This window comes from Lissotriton vulgaris, chromosome 1_1 (assembly GCF_964263255.1).
Source record: "Lissotriton vulgaris chromosome 1_1, aLisVul1.2, whole genome shotgun sequence".
Taxonomy (NCBI): domain Eukaryota; kingdom Metazoa; phylum Chordata; class Amphibia; order Caudata; family Salamandridae; genus Lissotriton; species Lissotriton vulgaris.
This window is the reverse complement of record NC_141685.1, coordinates 1,224,558,339-1,224,576,766: the sequence shown is the minus strand read 5'-3', so window position 1 is coordinate 1,224,576,766 and position 18,428 is coordinate 1,224,558,339.

Sequence of the window (18,428 nt, the reverse complement as noted above, 5' to 3'; positions counted from 1 at the left end):
TTCCAATCATAGAATGTCCAAAATATCCTTAAAAGTGGAATCGCAAGCCTTTTGTCTCTCAGCCATGGAGTTTCTGTCATTAGCACTTCTCCTCCCTTTTCCACAAGAGCAGTTCAAACATGAATGGCAAAATATCCTAGTTTGCAAATGTTTTCCACATAATTATGGCTCTGTCATATTTGCCACATAATACATCATCTGCTGCATAATCGGACGATTTTAACTAATAAATTGTTTATACCTCTAACGTATCAAAAGTTACTAAGAAATTTGACGTGTGCTGCTGTGAAGTGAAGGGCCCCTTAAAAAGATTGACTGGTCACCTTTCTCACTGCTGCAGTTGTATGTTCCACTGGTACCAAAAAGTAAAAATCTTTGCAGAGTCTGTTAGCATGTGTAAAAATTTCAAAATAATAAAGTATCAGAAAATTTACAGCACCACTTATACCCGTGTAGGGTGTCAGAGCGCTTTACATCACACATATTACAAAGAGACAATCAATCAAACGTGTGTAAATCACTATATAAGAAATGTTACATAAGAAAAATGACTACAAGGTGTAGGAGTCACATGACAGCCATACTGGTAAACAGCATAGCTTAATAGTGATTGGTCTGGAGAAACACAAACTCATAATTTAAAACGTAATGCCATGGTTGGGGGTTCTCTTTAATAATCAGAATTTATTTCTACCCAAATTAACCCTTTTTTGTAACATTAGGATAATCATACACTGGGGAAAAACCCATAACACTCTAATGTATACCTTGCAGTTTGCATGCAGCTCTTGCGTGACAGTTAATAGCTCACTGTTCTATGTTAGGATTTTAACTTATTAACTGCAATTAACAATAGGGCCTCTCTGGCAAAAGCAGGAACCCACTGACCTATTTACATTATGCAAAAACAACAATTGATGAACAGAATGACATGCATTCACTACAGTACAGCGATCTGGGCCTAGATCCATTGTTTATTTGCTCACCATGCCATTCCAATTTGAACCCAGCCATATGCTACTCAGTCTTGACCATGTGCCCAATGGGAACAGTCCAGCTGGAACTGCCAGGCCAGGTCGTCCCTGAACTGGAAACAAGCATCCTAGGACCAGTTTCATTTGTTGCAGTTACACTATTTACATTATGTGTACTTTGTGATCTGGATGGTACATGTTGTTAGCAGAAGCACATTAACCCTCTTTCCATGAGTCAAAACATCCACTACACTAAACACCTTCTGTCTCCACTAAGAACATGAATCACTGGAGGTATGACATTTTTTTTGTTGCCAAAAATTGCTGGTGGCCAGTAAGGAGGCAGCAAGTGCTTTTAAAACCATATTATACTTGCAAACAAGAGGCCTCCACCTGAAGTCAGCATCAGCTGCGGTCCGTGCAGGTAAGAGAGGTGGGTGTTGTGGCCGGGTAATTCGGGATTTTGAGGGACAATGCAGAGGGAAAATTAATTATTTATTTAATTTTCCCTTTGCATCATCCCTCGAAATCCCCCCTTACCCAGCCTCTCTGCCCAACTGCTGTTACCTGCACAGACCGCGGCTGGTCAGCGCCCGGTGCGGTCGCACTGCCCTAGAGCCACCCTGCTCGAAGGTCCTGTGACCTCAGTGACAGAGTCACTGTCACTCTATGGTGTGCTGCTTTATAGGCCTGCCTGCAAGACTGAAGGTGAACTTCAGAATGAATTGTGGCGGACAGGCCTTCTAGGTTAACCCACGCTTGTCACTGCTAGGGTCCACCTCCTGGTGCTAAGACACCAGGGCTTCTAAGGTCGTGTGGGGCCTTCTAAGGTATAGCATGGGAATGTGCTCCCTCAGGAGAGTGGTCTGGTGGACTGGTCATGAAGGCTGAACCTGGTTCTCCAGTTCCAAATTCAGCAGCACTGACCATAGTGCCCCCTCCTCTCCCCCACCGAACACCATACTGCCCCACTGAGAGAAACTTGCACTGCACTGACTCGCTATAAAAATTAACAACATTCTAGAAAAAACAAACACTCATAGGGAATACAAGATTAAGTAAAGCATGTGAAATGTAAGCAGGAAACAACATGGTTACCTCTTTCTTTTTACACTCATTATTCAGAAATTATTGAGTGCTTTTGCCTGAAAAGTTAAGGCCATGACTACAGGGCGTAGAAGGGACCAGTTTCAATGCCCATTGCTTATATCCTTACAAAACATAAGCTGTATGGTTTAAAAAGACCGCGTTTGTGAACACAAAGCCGCTCTACATATTTTGTTTTCCAATTCACCCATCAAGCAGATATTTCAGTACCTCCAGAAATAGTGCACTTTCCCACCCAGGGTAAGCAATGTTGACAGATGAGAGAACAAAAGTAGTGTTTCACTGGCATACACTGTAAAGTGGCACTAATGGGTTTACGTGTGAATAAATCAATGTGGCCACCTTGCAACCACCCTGCCTTGCTTTAGTTTGTAAGTTATTTTTCATATTCAGAATTTTCTATTACTCTCCATCCCAAGGCTGCACACTTAGAAATTGAAAAATTTCAGAAAAAGAGACATATCCAGCAAACGTGTATTTCTTTTTTGGATCTATTTAACGGGAGCAAATAAACAAAAGGAGGAAGGAGAAGGTAATGCCTGACTGTTCTTGATGTAATGACTGTCTCTGACTCACGCAGGGGTCGGTTCCACATGGTCAAATCGGCCCCAGCAACAGAACTGGCCCCCTGTCACAAAACCGGTCCCCACCCGGCCTACCTGGGGATTGCCCGGTGCCCGGACTTACCAGTCTGGCCTTGCGCCTGGCTGTCAGACTGACATCAACGACTTCTGGAGGGAGGTCAAATGCAATCAACTGTTGCCGCTCAATCACGAACCATAAAGGTGTCCCTGCTCTGCTGCTCTGACTGGAGGAAAAATGCTTATGCCCAGGAGTTCCGGGTACCACACTCTCCTTGCTGAATCCAGTGCCACTAGGATGACTTGGGCCCGGTCAGCCCTGATCTTCTTGAAAACTCGGGGAATGAGAAGTAGCACAAAGGCGTGTAGGAGTCCCAAGCTCCATGCCAGACGGAAATCATCTCTGAGAGAGAGCCATCTTGGGAACTCTAACTCGCAAAAATGCTGATATTGCACGTTCTTGGTGGCGGCAAATAGAACAAGTCAGGGTTCTCACCATTTGCAGAAGATACCCTGCACCACATGTGGATGTAACTGCCGTACATGATCTGCTAGCCGTCGGCAGCTCAGTTAATTTGCCCTGGCATTTACAGATCCTGCCAAGTGCTGAGCCACCAGTGATATCCCCGGGTGATTCATCCACGTCCATCATGCCTTGTTTGCTGCAGTAACAAGGCGTGGTGTTGTCCGTCAGCCCCAGCACCAAACTCCCTTTGATGGATAGCAGGTGCCATATTGATGGCCATCATCTCCAACTGGTTGATGTGGAAGTGGGCCATCATCAGAAACCACATGCCTTCTGTCTCCACCGACACTAGATGGCCTACCCATCCCTGGAATGCTGTATACATCACCACTGTCAGCTCTGAGTGGGGTAAGGAGAGATCCGCTCCTGATCAGATTGCGGTATAGCAGCAACGTACTCCAGGTCATTTACCGTCTCCTCCGAAATCTGAACATAATCAGACAGATCCCTTTGTTGTTGTGCACACTGGGTCCTATCGATAATTGCCCGGCTTGTACCTCTGTCCCTCTGAACCACGCATGACTACATTCTGAGCTGTACAGAGACTAATGGGACGTCGTGCTGGCCGCTATTAATACAGCCCTGTGCCAGGACCAAATCCCCCACCATGCTCAATGATGACATTGTTGGACTAGACAACCAGCTCAATATCGTCCATTTCATCAGAATTTCTTCGTGTTACTCCTTACCCACGCTTTCAGAAAGCCCCAGGCGTCTGCACCAAGAAGGGGTGAAACACAAGTTAACTGTTTACTGTGCATTGCGATTCTTACTTTGTAACCCTATAAAGGAAAAAAATCATCCTGCACTAACCAAGACTACCGACTATATATTGAAACTATAATGCAACGCATTATACAGCAATTCAGCTCTATCCTTTATCTCTCTATTGGTTTCGTCTCAATAGGTTAGGGGTTTACCATTTCTAATGACATCTTAAGACTCTGACTCTACCCATTGTTCAAGGACGGGCTATTTCTGGCTCATCTACCCCTTTCCTTCCTACCATGCCGATTTTAACTTGGCAAAGTTTTGTGAATTTCATAAAGTCAAAAATCAGCAAGCATGCAAGCAAGAAGAGCTGCCGAGGCAGAGTTACTCCACTCTGTCCATCTGGGGCCTTCCTTTCCTGACTCCTCTGAAAGTAGCCATTTGAAGAGAAGTGCACACCATACAGATGCAGGGTACTGGGGTACTACCGCAAATCACAGAGTACAAGTAGAACCTCGACCAGCTGCATATCCCCCACTGCAGGTTTGCTCCTTGGCAGTTCCGCACTTGAGCCATGTTGCTCTGGCAACAAATGTAAGCGTGTAATTGCATCTGCCATCCAGTCCGGGCAAAGGATGAAAGAGCGAGGAGTGTGTATAAGCCTGAAAGAGTCTACCAAAGAAGGGGCCCAGAGCAGGCGCGGGGCTTGAATCCATTCCTATCCACTTCAGGAGGTCCTTTTAACGACAGCTTAAGTGCAGTGCTGGAAAGAGTGTGACTCTGACTCATGCAGGGGTCGTTTCCACACGGCCAAATCAGCCCCAGCAACAGAACCGGTCCCCTGTCACAAAACCGGCCCTCACCCCATTCAACCTACTGGGGGATTGCCCGGTGCCCAACTTCCCAGTCAGGCCTTGAATATGGCATTGCATTTATAATTGGATTTTCTCATTTAAAGAAATGAGCATTTCAGAGTTTTAAAATGTGCAGGTTGCGGGATTTGGCAGTGGGTGGCAGTAAATGAGGAGAACATGTTTACAAAGTCTCTATATTATGGGTATTTACAAATCCTTTACAGGTAGTTTCTCAAGTTGAAAAACGTCAAAATGTTCTTCTGTCAAAGAAGAATTTGTTTTTCAAGTTGGGCAAAGGGAAGCAACACCCCCAAAATGGTCAGGGTGCGGGTGTATGCATAGTGTGCACAAATAAAAACTTGCTACATTTACACATGCCCAAAGGGTTATGTTTCCAAGTACTTCAGAATACAGAAAGAATTCCAGCAATAGGCCTAGGAATTGCGACTGCTGGGAAGATGGCGTCCGACTGAAACCACCGATGAGTCGCTCCGCTGAGCATCCCCCTGTGTGCTGATTCCTTCTGATGCAGAAACAAAATTTGGATATGGGAAATCGAATGCAGCTGCAATATGACTGATGCATACACATACTGAACACTTACGGAAATCTTCCGATTGTAAGGGCTGCAAGGTATGGTCCCGGAGCACCCCGTAGTGCCTTATACGCCGTCCTCGCTTGCATCGTTCAGCTCGAGTTGCCGCATCTCCCCCATCACGAAGACGTGACTATGGTATCCAGGATTCGCGCTGGGCTGCGTGCAGCTCTATCTGGTTCTCTACCTCATCCAGGCCACGGAGATGCTGCAAGAAGCTCACGCTCCCGATTCCAAAGAAACCGACGGACCCTGCCAGGTGTCAGCCGCGGTAGAACTCCTTTGCTGCTCAGCTCTTCCCTGGGTCGACTCAACACCAGTGGTTGGGGAGTACAAGTATGCAAGACAGGGAAGGGGGCACGTGGAGGGAAATTCAAGACTTCATCCATACCCCTGCAGGGGAGGGCAGCTGTAGCTAATACCCGGCAGAAGAAAGGCGAAGTGCAGGGATGTAAGGCCAAAGGCGGGGGAGAGAAAGGGGAAAGACCGGAGTGCCCCGATGGAAAATCCAATGAAAATGAAGTGGTAAAATCTACAATTATGAAAAAGGACTACTCGTGCCTATCAAAATCAGGCAATTTGCAGCCATTAATTACAACAAGGTTTGGTTCCATCACGAATGGCTCTACAACTATGGCTGCTGCTAAAGGAGAGATTTCTGGGAAAAGTAAGCCTAGGTCAGGGCAGCATGGGGACAGCGGGAACAGACAATCTATTTCAGCAGAAACAATGAATGACTCACAAACCTCGGATAGTGTAATGCCGACAGTGGCTGCAGCACCTTCCACACAGCCTGCTGGGAGTGTGTTGCCGCTCTATGTCAATCCTAGCACGGACTCAAATAAAGCAATCCACAGTACGGCCACTTTGGAAGAGCCCGAGAGGTTACCCCCAATGCACAAGCTACTAGCCTATGCCAGCAGGAGAATATCCTGAAAACACCTGATTGCCAGGACAAATTCTATTCCCTCACTGAGGAATCTGAGCTGTCCGACATAAGTATTTCCGTGTCTAGTGGGGAGGAAGGGGTCAAGTGGTACAGCAGCTCAAATACCGACCCGCTAAAGCATAAACATTTTTCTAAAAAACTGCACCAAAAAAAGGAAATAGGGGACAACGCGAGAAAGACTGTGACACCTTGGATAAAGAAGATAATGCAGACCTAAAATGGGATTATGAAGATACCTCACTTTCCGTATTTTCTAATCCTTTTTCAACTTCTGGTGAAATCCAAACAATAACAGCCAGCCCGGAGGTGAATAAGGAGTGTGTCCAGAACAACAAGCCTGCTCTAACAGACATCCTTCAATCTATCAAGAGCTTCCAAGCAGAGGCTAAAGCAGATAGCCAGAGATCACGTCTGGCCGCAAAGAAACTACAAGGAGCAGTCCAGAAAGTGGGAAAGACTTGTGATGAAATTGTCAACCTTATGGCTTCTGTGGAAATAAGAACTGCACAATTGGAAAAAGATGTTACCTTGCTTAAAACTCAGACTGATGAACATGAGGGCATTGTTAAAGATCTGATGTGGAAGGCCGAAGAGCAAGAGAACCAGCAGAGGCATAACAACCTTCGCTTTCTGGGGATTCCAGAAGGTATTAAAAAGGATGATCCAAGGAAATTTATGTTTACTTTCCTCAAGGGGGCTTTTCCAGAACTGCACGATTGGGACTGGGACAAAGAAGTCCAGAGAGCATATAGGTTTCCTTTATTTCCCAACAAGCGCGCCCCGGCTTCACAACAGCACCCACGGGTCATGCTGCTATTTTTTGGCAACTTTCTGCCCTACATGATCTTGCCAGACCCACAAACAAGCGTTCTTTTGAAAGTGTAACCTTCTTTTCCTGACCAGACTTCTCACATGCCACAGTAGAGCACAGGTAGAGACTCCGGCAACTGTTTGACCCCTTCCCGAAAAATGGGGCAAGAGTGTTCCTGCAAAATCCAGCCAGGCTTAAAATCATCTTTCAAGGGACAACTCAAAGTTATATTTCAGAAATTCTGGTTAAAACTTACTTAGAGGAAATCACGGGTCATAAATACTGGATGTACTTTACTATTGCAAGCCTCAAGGAGGCTATGGCAATGAATCAAACAGATGCATTAGTTCCGTGGGTTTGGCTTTATATATGTATGTTTTGGTTTTCTCATTTCTTTAAGTTTATCTTGGGGTTTTCTTTTTGCCTCCCCTTATTCCCTTTTTGGTGGTATAGATACATGATAATTAGCATATGTGGGGGGGGCTTTAGAGTGCTTCATGGGGGCAGCTCAGCGGGCTCATGGGGAGTGAATGACGGACGTCAAACCCCTGCCCCAGCGTGGGACGGGTAACCTTCAAGACTTGTGGAGGGTGGGGACGAGCCAGGGGGTGTGGGGGGGCTGGGGAGGGGTCAGACAGGTTGTTTAAACTAAGGAAAGAAACTGCAGCAGGTAACATAAGTTTGTATAGGCAAAACCAAAGTAACAAATGGGGGCAATAAAAATATTATCCTTAAACATCAGCGGTCTAAATGACATTGAAAAAAACAATTTTAATAGGATTACAAGCTTGGGGGCAGATATTGTGTGCCTCCAATGCCAGATCTTAAACTCACTTGGGTATAGGCTGGTTTGTGCAACATCACAGGGGGTGCGGGTTCTGGGGGTTGCGATTCTGGCTAAGGGTAGTAGGTATGTTTTTAGTAAATCTAAAATGGATACAATTGTCAGGTGGGCTATTACCTAATGCCAATATGATAAGGATCTGAAGTTTACTTTATGCACAGTTTATGGGAGTAACGGTGATGAACCAGCAGTTCTTGATGAAATTTCTAACGAGCTAGCACATTGGCCTTTACCGTTAGTGATTTGTGGGGACTTCAACAACATTATTCTTCTAACTGTTTGGTCATTGAAAGATGAGTGGGTATACAAAGGCCGCAAACCGAAAGTATTTAAGTCTCTGAAAAACTTATGGCTCACACATGGTTTAGTAGATGGTTGGAAGTTATCCAATCCTTATGATCTGTGGTACACTTTTTTCTCTTACCCACACTCTTCTCATGCTAGAATAGATTAAATGTTTAAGTCAAACTCACTTAAATAACAATGCCTAACAGAGAAGCTGCCTCGGATATTTTCCGATCACAAACCTTTAATCTGCTCATTGAATATAGTACTGGCAAAAGCAGAACCCATATCCTGGACCTTTGAAAAGACCCTTCTAGTTGACGTTAATTACTGTGCCCATATGATAGAGTGGATCCCCAATTTTTTAGCTGACAATTCTGGTAGTGCCGCAATAGATATAGTTTAGGAATCCATGAAAGCTGGGATACGGGGAAAGACAATGCAGTACTTAATGAGAGTAAATAAATAAAAAAGGGAGACCATGCAGGGCCTACAGGAGAATCTTAGGCGGACAGAAGAAGAACTGATAAAAACTACAAGCAGGGCCAGCGCGGTGGAAGAAGGTTCCAAAGTCCTAACAAATTAGTGGGTCATCAGCTGGCTGTGTGCATGCGGCATCAAGCCACATCCAATCTGATTCACAAAATACACTATCCCGCTGTGGGCCTACTATCCAATCCAGAGCTTATTAGAGAGGCTTTTTGGAGATTCTACCGAGATCTATACAGGGATGAAGGAAGGGGGGTCCCGGTTGAGGTGGAAAGATACTTAGAGAGTGGTGGCTATGATAAATTGGAGGAGGAGGATCAATGTATTTTGGAGCAACCCCCTAATTTGGAGGAACTTGTAAACTTTATTCAGAACCTCCCGAAGGGTAAAGCTACTGGGTTGGATGGCATCCCTTCCGAGTTTTGCTTAATATTTTTAGAGCAAATTAAAAGCATATTATTAGAGTTATTTACCCAGATTTTCAAAGGCAGTCAACCCCCAAGCTCCTGGTCTAGGGCTAAATTGATTATATTTACTAAAAAAGAATAAACCCCCAGAGCAGCTAGGATTCTACCACCCTATCAGGCTTCTCAATGCAGACTCGAAGATTTTCTCAAAGATGCTTGCTAATAGGATTGCCCCAGTTGTGCATGAGGTAATTGCTAAATGCCAACATGGTTTTGTGCCCGGAAAGTCTACTATTAATCACATACAGAGATCACCCTTTTTGATGGTACTGGGGTTGCGGGAGACCCTATGGCATTGATCCTTTTAGATGCCGAAAAGGAGTTCAATAGGGTCTCCTGTCCATTTTTATGGGCTACTATGGCTAAGGTTGGCTTCAAAGAAGGGTTTATTCGGGCAGTACGGAAATTATATGTTAACCCCACGGCAGTGGTATCTGTGAATGGAAGCCTCTCTAAAGAAATAACAATCTCCCGAGGAACACGACAGGGCTGCCCATGCTCACCACTCCTTTTTGCAATCTACATTGATCCCTTCATTCGTAGGCTTAAAAGGAATGGGGATATACTACCTATTGTGCTACAAGTTTATCCAACGAAAACTTAGGCACACACCGACAACGTAGCTATTGTCACTACCAATCCCAGCGGAGCTATGCCCATTATTGAGGATGAAGCCACCAACTTTGGTCTAGTCTCTGGTTATGCTCTTAATAAAGGGAAGACACAAATCATATTAAACAAAATAAGCAGGATGACTGATCCCCGCGTGGTTGCAAAAGATACGTATTTGTGAGTTGCCATCTCCTCTAGCCTGGAGGACATGGTAGACATGAATTTAAAACCAATGTTGGGATCCATACAGAAAGACCTATGTCGCCTAGACAATCTTCATCTGTCTATCATCGGTAGAGTGAATGCAGTTAAAATGGTTTATTTCCCAAAAATCCTGTACCTATTTAGAGCAATTTGTCTGGAATTCACTAACCACTGGTTGAAGGCAATAGAACGCACATTTGCTAGCTTTATTTGGGCCTATGCGCAACCCCGGCGTGCTTATACATTTCTTACTCTTCCTAGGGATAGAGGGGGTCTGGCTCTCCCTAACCTTAAAATCAAATATTGGGCATCAATTTTACTTTATAGCATTGAGCTCAGGCAAAACTTGGGGAAGGAGGTAACGCAGGGGAGCGAGCCACCGACAATTTTCCAACTACTTCTTGGTAACAAAAGCAGAGGCTATCTAGGGAGACATATGCATGATAGCTACCATAAATAGTCAAATGTAAACCCATTTAAAGTGTGTTTAAAGTGTGGAAGGTGGTGAGGAAAATGCTGGGTATAGGACAAATTTGATTTTACACACCATTAGTAGACAAACCAATACTTCCAGGAGCTATCTTTAAAGACAATTGCTTGATCAGATGGAAGAGGGCAGGTTTAGTGCAGTTAGGATGTTTCTTCACCCCATGCGGGATCAAATCCTTTGAAATGTTGAAAATTGAGTATCATTTAGACTGGCGGGACTTTATCAAATATTTACAAATGGGGATTTTTCCTCATATGGAGGCTTAGTGGTAGAGTATTATGTGAAGCTACAAACTTTATAGAGTCAATCATTCAAGTCAGGGTCCGTACTATTGTAGGAATCTACTCCTCCCATATAGCAATGTTTCTGGATGATTTAGAGAAAACTTCCAAGAAGTGGCAGGACAAGGTAGCTATTTCAGCGGAGGGGTTTAAATATGTCAATCTCCTTTCCCAAACCATTCTCAATTCTACCAAACTCCAGACGCAGTTCTAGAAAACCTGTTTCTTTCTTTACGCCAGATAAAATCGCTAAATGGGGGAGCGGCAAGGGATTGTGCTGTCCTAGATGCAATGTCTCCAAAGCCGACTCAGTTCACATTTTTGCCACGTGTAATGGTTTAACAGGCTTAAAACAAGACATTGAGACTTTCCTGAGTACCATCCTGCAAAGAAATATAGCCCTGTCCAGCAAAGTTATTCTGTTAGGGGCCTACGATCCTGACTGTCCCGGCAGCGTTCACGAGCTCATCTTTATTGCAAAGGTGGTATTACAACTATGTATAGCCTCTGCATGGTTGGATTCCATGACACCGTCCTTTCAACAGTTGCTAGCTAGGCTTCTAGCTATTGCAAATCTGGAGGTAGCAATCTATAAACGGAAGGGCATGCAACGACTTAAAAGGGGGCTGAGGATTTGGTCTCCCCTGATGAATTGGAGTTCGGCTCAGAGTATAGGTCAAAATTAAAGTTATCTGTTAAAATGTTCTTGATTTTGGAAATGTAACAGGTTATATTCAAATATATGTTGCCTCTGAATGCCTATACCGCTCATATGATAATTTGTAAAATGTTACTTACATTTGTGTACCTATCTGACTTCGGAGGGTGGGGGGTTGGGGGACTTTAATTGTTATTAAAAAGCCAAAAAATATATTTTTTTTAAAAAGAAATTGCGACTTCTCTGGTTTCCCAGGAACAGTCTTTGAGATGAGAAACTCTGGCCCATTTCTTCCAATTTAACTCTGGTCAACAGACCTTGATAGTAGCCTGAGAGGAAAATGGGTTAACAACAATTTAAATCTCAAGATACAGTGTGATCATTAAGAGCCCACAATAAAAGTCTGAGTCAGTAACTTGAAGTTAAAAGATTTATGACAATCTCAGAGCCAGATTAATGGAAATCAACCTAAAAAAACATTCTATAAAATGTAAGATTATCAAAGGAAGACCAAAGCATTGTACAATATTGGTCCTCAGCAGCAAAAGCAGAAAATAAGGAAAATAATTTGTTGACTAGACTAATAGTTGTGATCCTTTTCCCCATACATGGAAAAGATTTGCAGCATCTACTTAACCCTACACTAAACTAACGATAGGGGAAACCCCTATTAAATCAAGGAAGCAAGAAAAGTGTAAAAATCAGTGTAGGAAAGTGACCCTTTTGCATGGTTACTCCCTACATTTTTGACAGATATCTGATGCCAACTTGACTGAGTGTGCCAAGGACCCCTGCCAATCAAGTTCCCAGGGTCTGTGTTCTTTCCTAAAATGGTACCTGTGTCCCCACAATTGGCACACCTCTGGGTCACATTGAAGTCCCTTGTAAGGGTTACCCCCGGTACTAAGGGCCTTGTGACCAAAGAGGGCCTTTGAGGGCCAAAGCATGTATTATGCCACCCTCAGAGACCCCTCACCTGAGCACCCACGCACTGCCATTGAAGGCTGCGTGTTTTGGTGCAGACTAAGCTGAAGAGTCAACATGGCTCCCATCCCTGGGTGACATGCCCAACAACCCTGCCTGTGGCATGGGTAATTCACCCATTTTCCAGACCTTACAGCCCTAAAGGCAAGGTGCCCCATACCACCGGTGCGGGCATAGCTGCATGAGCAATATGCCACGACAATGGAAGTGCAGTGAGGCCATTTTTAGTATAGGGGCTGGGAGTTTGTTATTACAAACTCCACAGGTCCAGAATAGCTCTACTGAAACCTGGGAAGTGTGGTTCCAAACCTCTCAGCGCATTAAACCCATATATATGCCAGTGTGGGATTGAATGTAAAATGCACTTCGAGAGCATCTTAGAGATGCCCCCTGAAAAAAGAACAGCCCTTGTGTGCTCCTGACTGGCTACCAGCCATCTGCCACCACCAGGCAGGTTTTTGGACCCCTGGGTAGAAAGATTCCACTCTCTGGGTCATGTTTCAAAGCCCATCCTGGGCAGAATCGTCATGGCTCCTCCCCCAGAAAGGGCAGGGCCTACAAAGGGGAAGCTTCAAAGCTCTGCTGTCTTTGTTAGCTACCCCCAGCTTTTTGCTGCTATCAGCAACTAGCCCCCAGCCATTCTGACCCCTAATTTTGGTGGGAGATTCGGCATGAAACTCTAGTCAGGAAAGGAGGTATGCTGACCGTTGACAACTCCACCCCTCGGGCGGGGTAAGCAAAGTGAGGCGCACATCTCAGTCCCCTCCATCTTGAAGATGAGGGTACTCACCCAATCAGAAAAATGCCCATGCTCCCCTTCCACTGGAGGGTGGCATAATAGGGGGTGTAGACACCCCGGAGAAGAGCCCCATTGGTCCCGACCTGCACTCTGTATGTCCCTAAATCTAGTATTTAGGGGCGTCCCTGAAACTTACTCCTTCAAATACAATGCCTTAAGAAGAAGAAGGACCGAAGCGCTGTGCAGCAGTGAAGAAGAGGACGATGATGGACTTGACCCCAGCCCTACTGGCATGTCTCCTCCTCCAGTGAACCTAATTACAGAAACGAGTGTGGCCTGCAGCCAGCAACCTCAAAAACCCTGGGGGACCGGTGCTTTGTGATAAAAATTAAGTTATCCAGAAGCAAGTTAGCTTAAATCTAGGTTTAATTCAAGAGAATTAATTTACAACCCTCACGGACCTCGACCTAGCTACAACTGCCAGATCACATTCCATGAGTGAACATTCAGTGGTAGAATGTAGAACATAACTACATCATTAATGACTATACTTAACCATAACACATTTCCTTCTCTATATGATAATAAATGGAAACAAACAATGCATTTGTATATATATACAATTTCCACCAAAAAGAGGTGTTCATAAGAACTTAATAACTCAAACACTTTTGGTAAAAATAAAATCAACTTACTTAAATTGAGTAATGAGCATACATTAAATATTCATCATGTCATCTTGGTTTTCTTATAATCCTGTCAGATGGTAAAAATAAAATCAACTTAAATAAATTGACTAATGAGTATACATTAAATAATCATCGTGCCATCTTGATTTTCTTATAATCCTGTCAGAACTTTGGTTGCAAGAAACATTATCATGATGGTTGATAGCAACACGCTGTGAAAGTGATTCTGACCAAATGAGATGTATTCCAAAAAGGTTGGTCATGTAAGGAAATATCAGATCCCATCCAAACTGGATTCAATTTGAAATGAGGTTTCCTGCCTCTGAGAACTGCAAATGGTGACACACATGTCACACTCTTAGGTGTCACTCTTTGTGCCCACAAGGTTTCCCTTAAAGCAGTTTTTAAAGACACCTTGTTTAGAATTGCTCTCTGAGCACAGCTTTTGACAATTTTTTCATGCTCTCTGCTAATCCATTAGCCTGTGGAGAATACAGAGCAGTTTTGAGATGAACAATAGCTGGACATGAAAAAAATGGTTCCATTTCATCTGAAACAAATTGTGCTCCATTATCACTAATTAATGTTTTAGGAGCACCTTCCCTTGAAAACTAATCCTTCAAAAATTCTATAACAACTCGAGAATTGACTGATGGAACACATTTTGTTACTACCCACTTGGAGGTATAGTCCACAAGTAGAATAACAAAACGTTCATCATGATTAAGTAACTCAAAAGGGCCAGCAATATCAATACCTAATTTATTCTATTCCAAGGTTCATCAGGTATACTCACAGGAGAAATAGGTGGAAAAAATGTTTTTTTAGATTTATCATTATTGGCACACTTCCAACAATCCTTTACCACACATTCCACATCATGGTCCATCCTTGGCCACCACTACCATTCACAAAGTCTTGCTTTAGTTTTGTTTCTCCCCAAATGCCCTTCATGAGCTAAATTAACAATTTTTTACTTCAGATCACAAGGATCCACTAAACGTTTACCTCTTAAGATTTTATCATCAAGGATGCTCAATTCATCTTTCACACAAAAATAGTTGGACATTTTTGTGGACAATTAATTTTTTTCTGGCCTCCCATTGACAATAAATTCTTTCAACATAGCAAAATCAGGATTATTGTCACATGCAATAGTCCACTCCTTATCCTCTACAGCAGATTCACAAACCCAATTTATTCCAATATTATCTGACTTGTTCAAATCAGATTGATCTGGCAACCTAGACATACAGTCTGCCATACAATTCTTGGAGCCCGGAACAAATTCAACAGAAAAATTATAATTGGACAACCCATCAACTCAACGAGAAATTCTCGGAGAAAGATTGTCAATATCCCTAGAAGTGAAAATTTTTGAAAGCGGATTATGATCCGATCTTACAACAAAAGGTATTGCCCACAAAAAAATTTTGAAGTAAAGGATTGCCCAAAATACTGCTAATGCTTCCCTTTCAATGACCGAGTATCTCTCTTCTGCTCCTCTCAGAGCTCGTGAAGCAAATGCTACACCTTTCAAATCACCATTAACAACCTGAGAGAGTACAGCACCCAATCCACAAAGACTTGCATCAGTGGAAAGAACAGTCCTCTTGTTCACATCAAAGTTGTCTAATGTAGGCATCTTAGCAATACAATCTCTTACTTCATTAAACGCCTGGTCACATTCATTGGACCAAACAAACTGGCATCCTTTCCTTAAAAGAGCTCTCAATGGCTGTGAAATGGAATCAAAATTTTGTATAAACTTTGAGCAAAATTCAGCTCAACCAAGAAATGAACATATTTGGTCTTTGTTAATTGGTTTAGGAGCTTCAATTATGCTTTTGGCTAACTCGAATTTGGGACTAATCCCCTCACTCGAAATTGTATGACCAAGATAAGTCACAGACGTCACCCTAAATTTGCATTTCTCTTTTTTAATAACCAATCCTGAAGACTGTAATCTCTCTAACACGTTCCATATAATTCCATCATGTTCACAAACATCTTTCCCATACAACAAAATATAATCTTGAAAAAATAGGATACAACCCATGTAGTACCTGTTTCATTATTCTTTGAAAACATGCTGCTGCAGAAGCAAGTCCAAAAGGCATCCTCAAAAATTGAAAAGCCCCCCTGGTGTGACAAATGTTAAATGTCTAGACTCCAGATGTAACTTAACCTGATGGTAAGTGGAGGACAAATTCATAACACTAAAAATCTTAGCATCTTTAATAAGAGTCAAAATCTCAGTGATATTTGGCAAAGGTTGCCTATCAACATGGATATATTTGTTCAAATTTCTTTTCCACCATCCTTTGGGGCCAAAACCACTGGAGCCAGCCATTCTGAACTCTCTATCTCCTCAATAACCCCTCTCTCCAAGAGCTTACTGATTTTTCGTTCTAATGGTTCCATCATCATGTGAGGAACCCTCCTTACCTTTGACACAAATGGTACTGCACCATTTTTTTAAATGCTCTTGTGTTCAAAATTTTTTAAAAGACCCAAATTGTCACTAAAAACTTCCGAAAAAAAAAATATATATCAGTAGGTAATTCAGGTTTTGCCAGTAATAACACTTTTTGTTCACTATTAGGATTGAGTGTAATACCCATATCCCTTTGATGTCTTCATCCAAGGAGATTGTCACCCATTTTTGCTACAGAAACCTTGCCTACAGTTTCACGGTAAAAACACCCGAAATTTACTTGATACCATATCTAATTACATCAATTTTTACTCCCCCATAACCAACAGGATTAATGTCTGAGGGCAAGAAATCTATGTTCTCGCATCCAAATGTGTTATCCTAATTTTTTATCACAATTGTATTTGGTGATCCAGAATCTGCTAAAGCCATTATTTTCCGTCCACCAACAGTTATTTCACATTCTGGCATCTCAATAGGATCTACATCCCCGTTTCATCCTCACGTATGCTAGATACAATAATGAAATCTTGACCAATGTGATTTATGTTCTGTTGTTTTGCTGCTCTACAGACACAAGCATAGTGACCTTTCTTCCGACACATATTTACGAAACGCAAATGTTGCAAAACATCCTGGACTATTTGTCCAATGTCCATCACTTCCACATCTGTAACATTTCGGAGTATTGGGTTTAACCTCAGAAGAAGAAAAAAAAAATCTCAAACTTCCTTTCTGATTCTTTGTTAGCTGATACAACAGATTTATCATTTATATTTTTATCAACATCTTTTTCAATCTTATTATTGACCCTGTAAACCTCATTAACAGGTGACTGTAAGCGTGGGGTGGGAGCGGACCGGAATAACAAGCGCGGAGGTCGTATGTAGTGGGCTATCTCGTAGCCGGTGTTTATTAAAGTACAGTGTTCCAAGGGTAGGGTACAAGGGAGAAGAGGGTTCTAGAGGATAGCGGGTTCCGGCTCCGAGGTGGTGAGTCTTCCTGTGGGGATAGTCCAGGGACGTGTGTTGGTCTTGGCTGGTCCGTGAGGCAGCAGTCGGTTCAGCTTCCGGACGGTGGTTCCTCGGAGGTGGGGAAAGGAGAGAGAGAATAGTGGCTGTTAGTTCTGTCGGTCAGACCCAGGGTATGAGACTGTTTCCTTCACCGGGTGTGTGGGGGCTAGAGCGAACGTGAGGAGAGGGAGGGGAAGGTAAGAGAGGGGAAGAGACAGTACGGACAAGGAGGAGGGTGATTCTGTGCCGGGATGTGTGGGAGGGTTTATATACACTTGTGATCGTGCCACTCTCACACAACTATATACTCTATTCACAGTGCGCGGTGGAACGTGAGGGGGGACGCTACTTTACAGGGGTCGTATTTACAGACTACTATTTACACACACGTGGAACTGGTACTCACTTGGCCCGCCGCAACTCCGTCCTTGAGTTGCGGCCGCTCTCCAGCTTCCTCCTCTGGACTCCACCAGTCCTCCGTCCAGACCTCGTCTCCTGGTTCGGGTTCGTCTCTCTTCTCCCGGGGTTCTTCGCGCGCCGTCTCCTGCCACGAGTCTTCCTGCTTGAACGCGGTGTTGTCGGCTCTTCCTGCTTTTCTGTGGTCCGCCTCCGGACAGGGGGAGGAACTTCCGGGGTCGCGGTGATGCACTTCCTGTGTGTTCCGCGTCAGGACTGGCTCCTGTAGGGAAAAAGAAAGGGGTGGAGTCCTGGTTGTGATGGTTGTCCGGGTAACGGGGAACTGCTGTTGTGACCGAGAGGGGCAACGTGGCATCAGCGCTGAAGGGGCCGTGGTTCCATCACAGTGACTCACCACTGTCTTCTTTAGTGCAAGAGGCATTATCCTTACATTTATCATCCCTCATTTCACGTACCCACATACTAGTGTTTTCCATTCTTTCAATTATTGCAAATGCATCTTTCAAACAAGGATTTTTGCTTAAAAACTTTTCCTGAACCTTAACATTATTTGTAACATCTGACATTTTGATCTCGAATCAATGAATCAGTTAGATGTTCAAAAAAACACAGGTGCAAGCTAATGTTTTAAGAGCAGCAACATAGTTTGATATTTTTTCTGTCTTCCCTTGCACCCTTGAGAAAAAGTTATGTCTTTCCAAAACTATATTT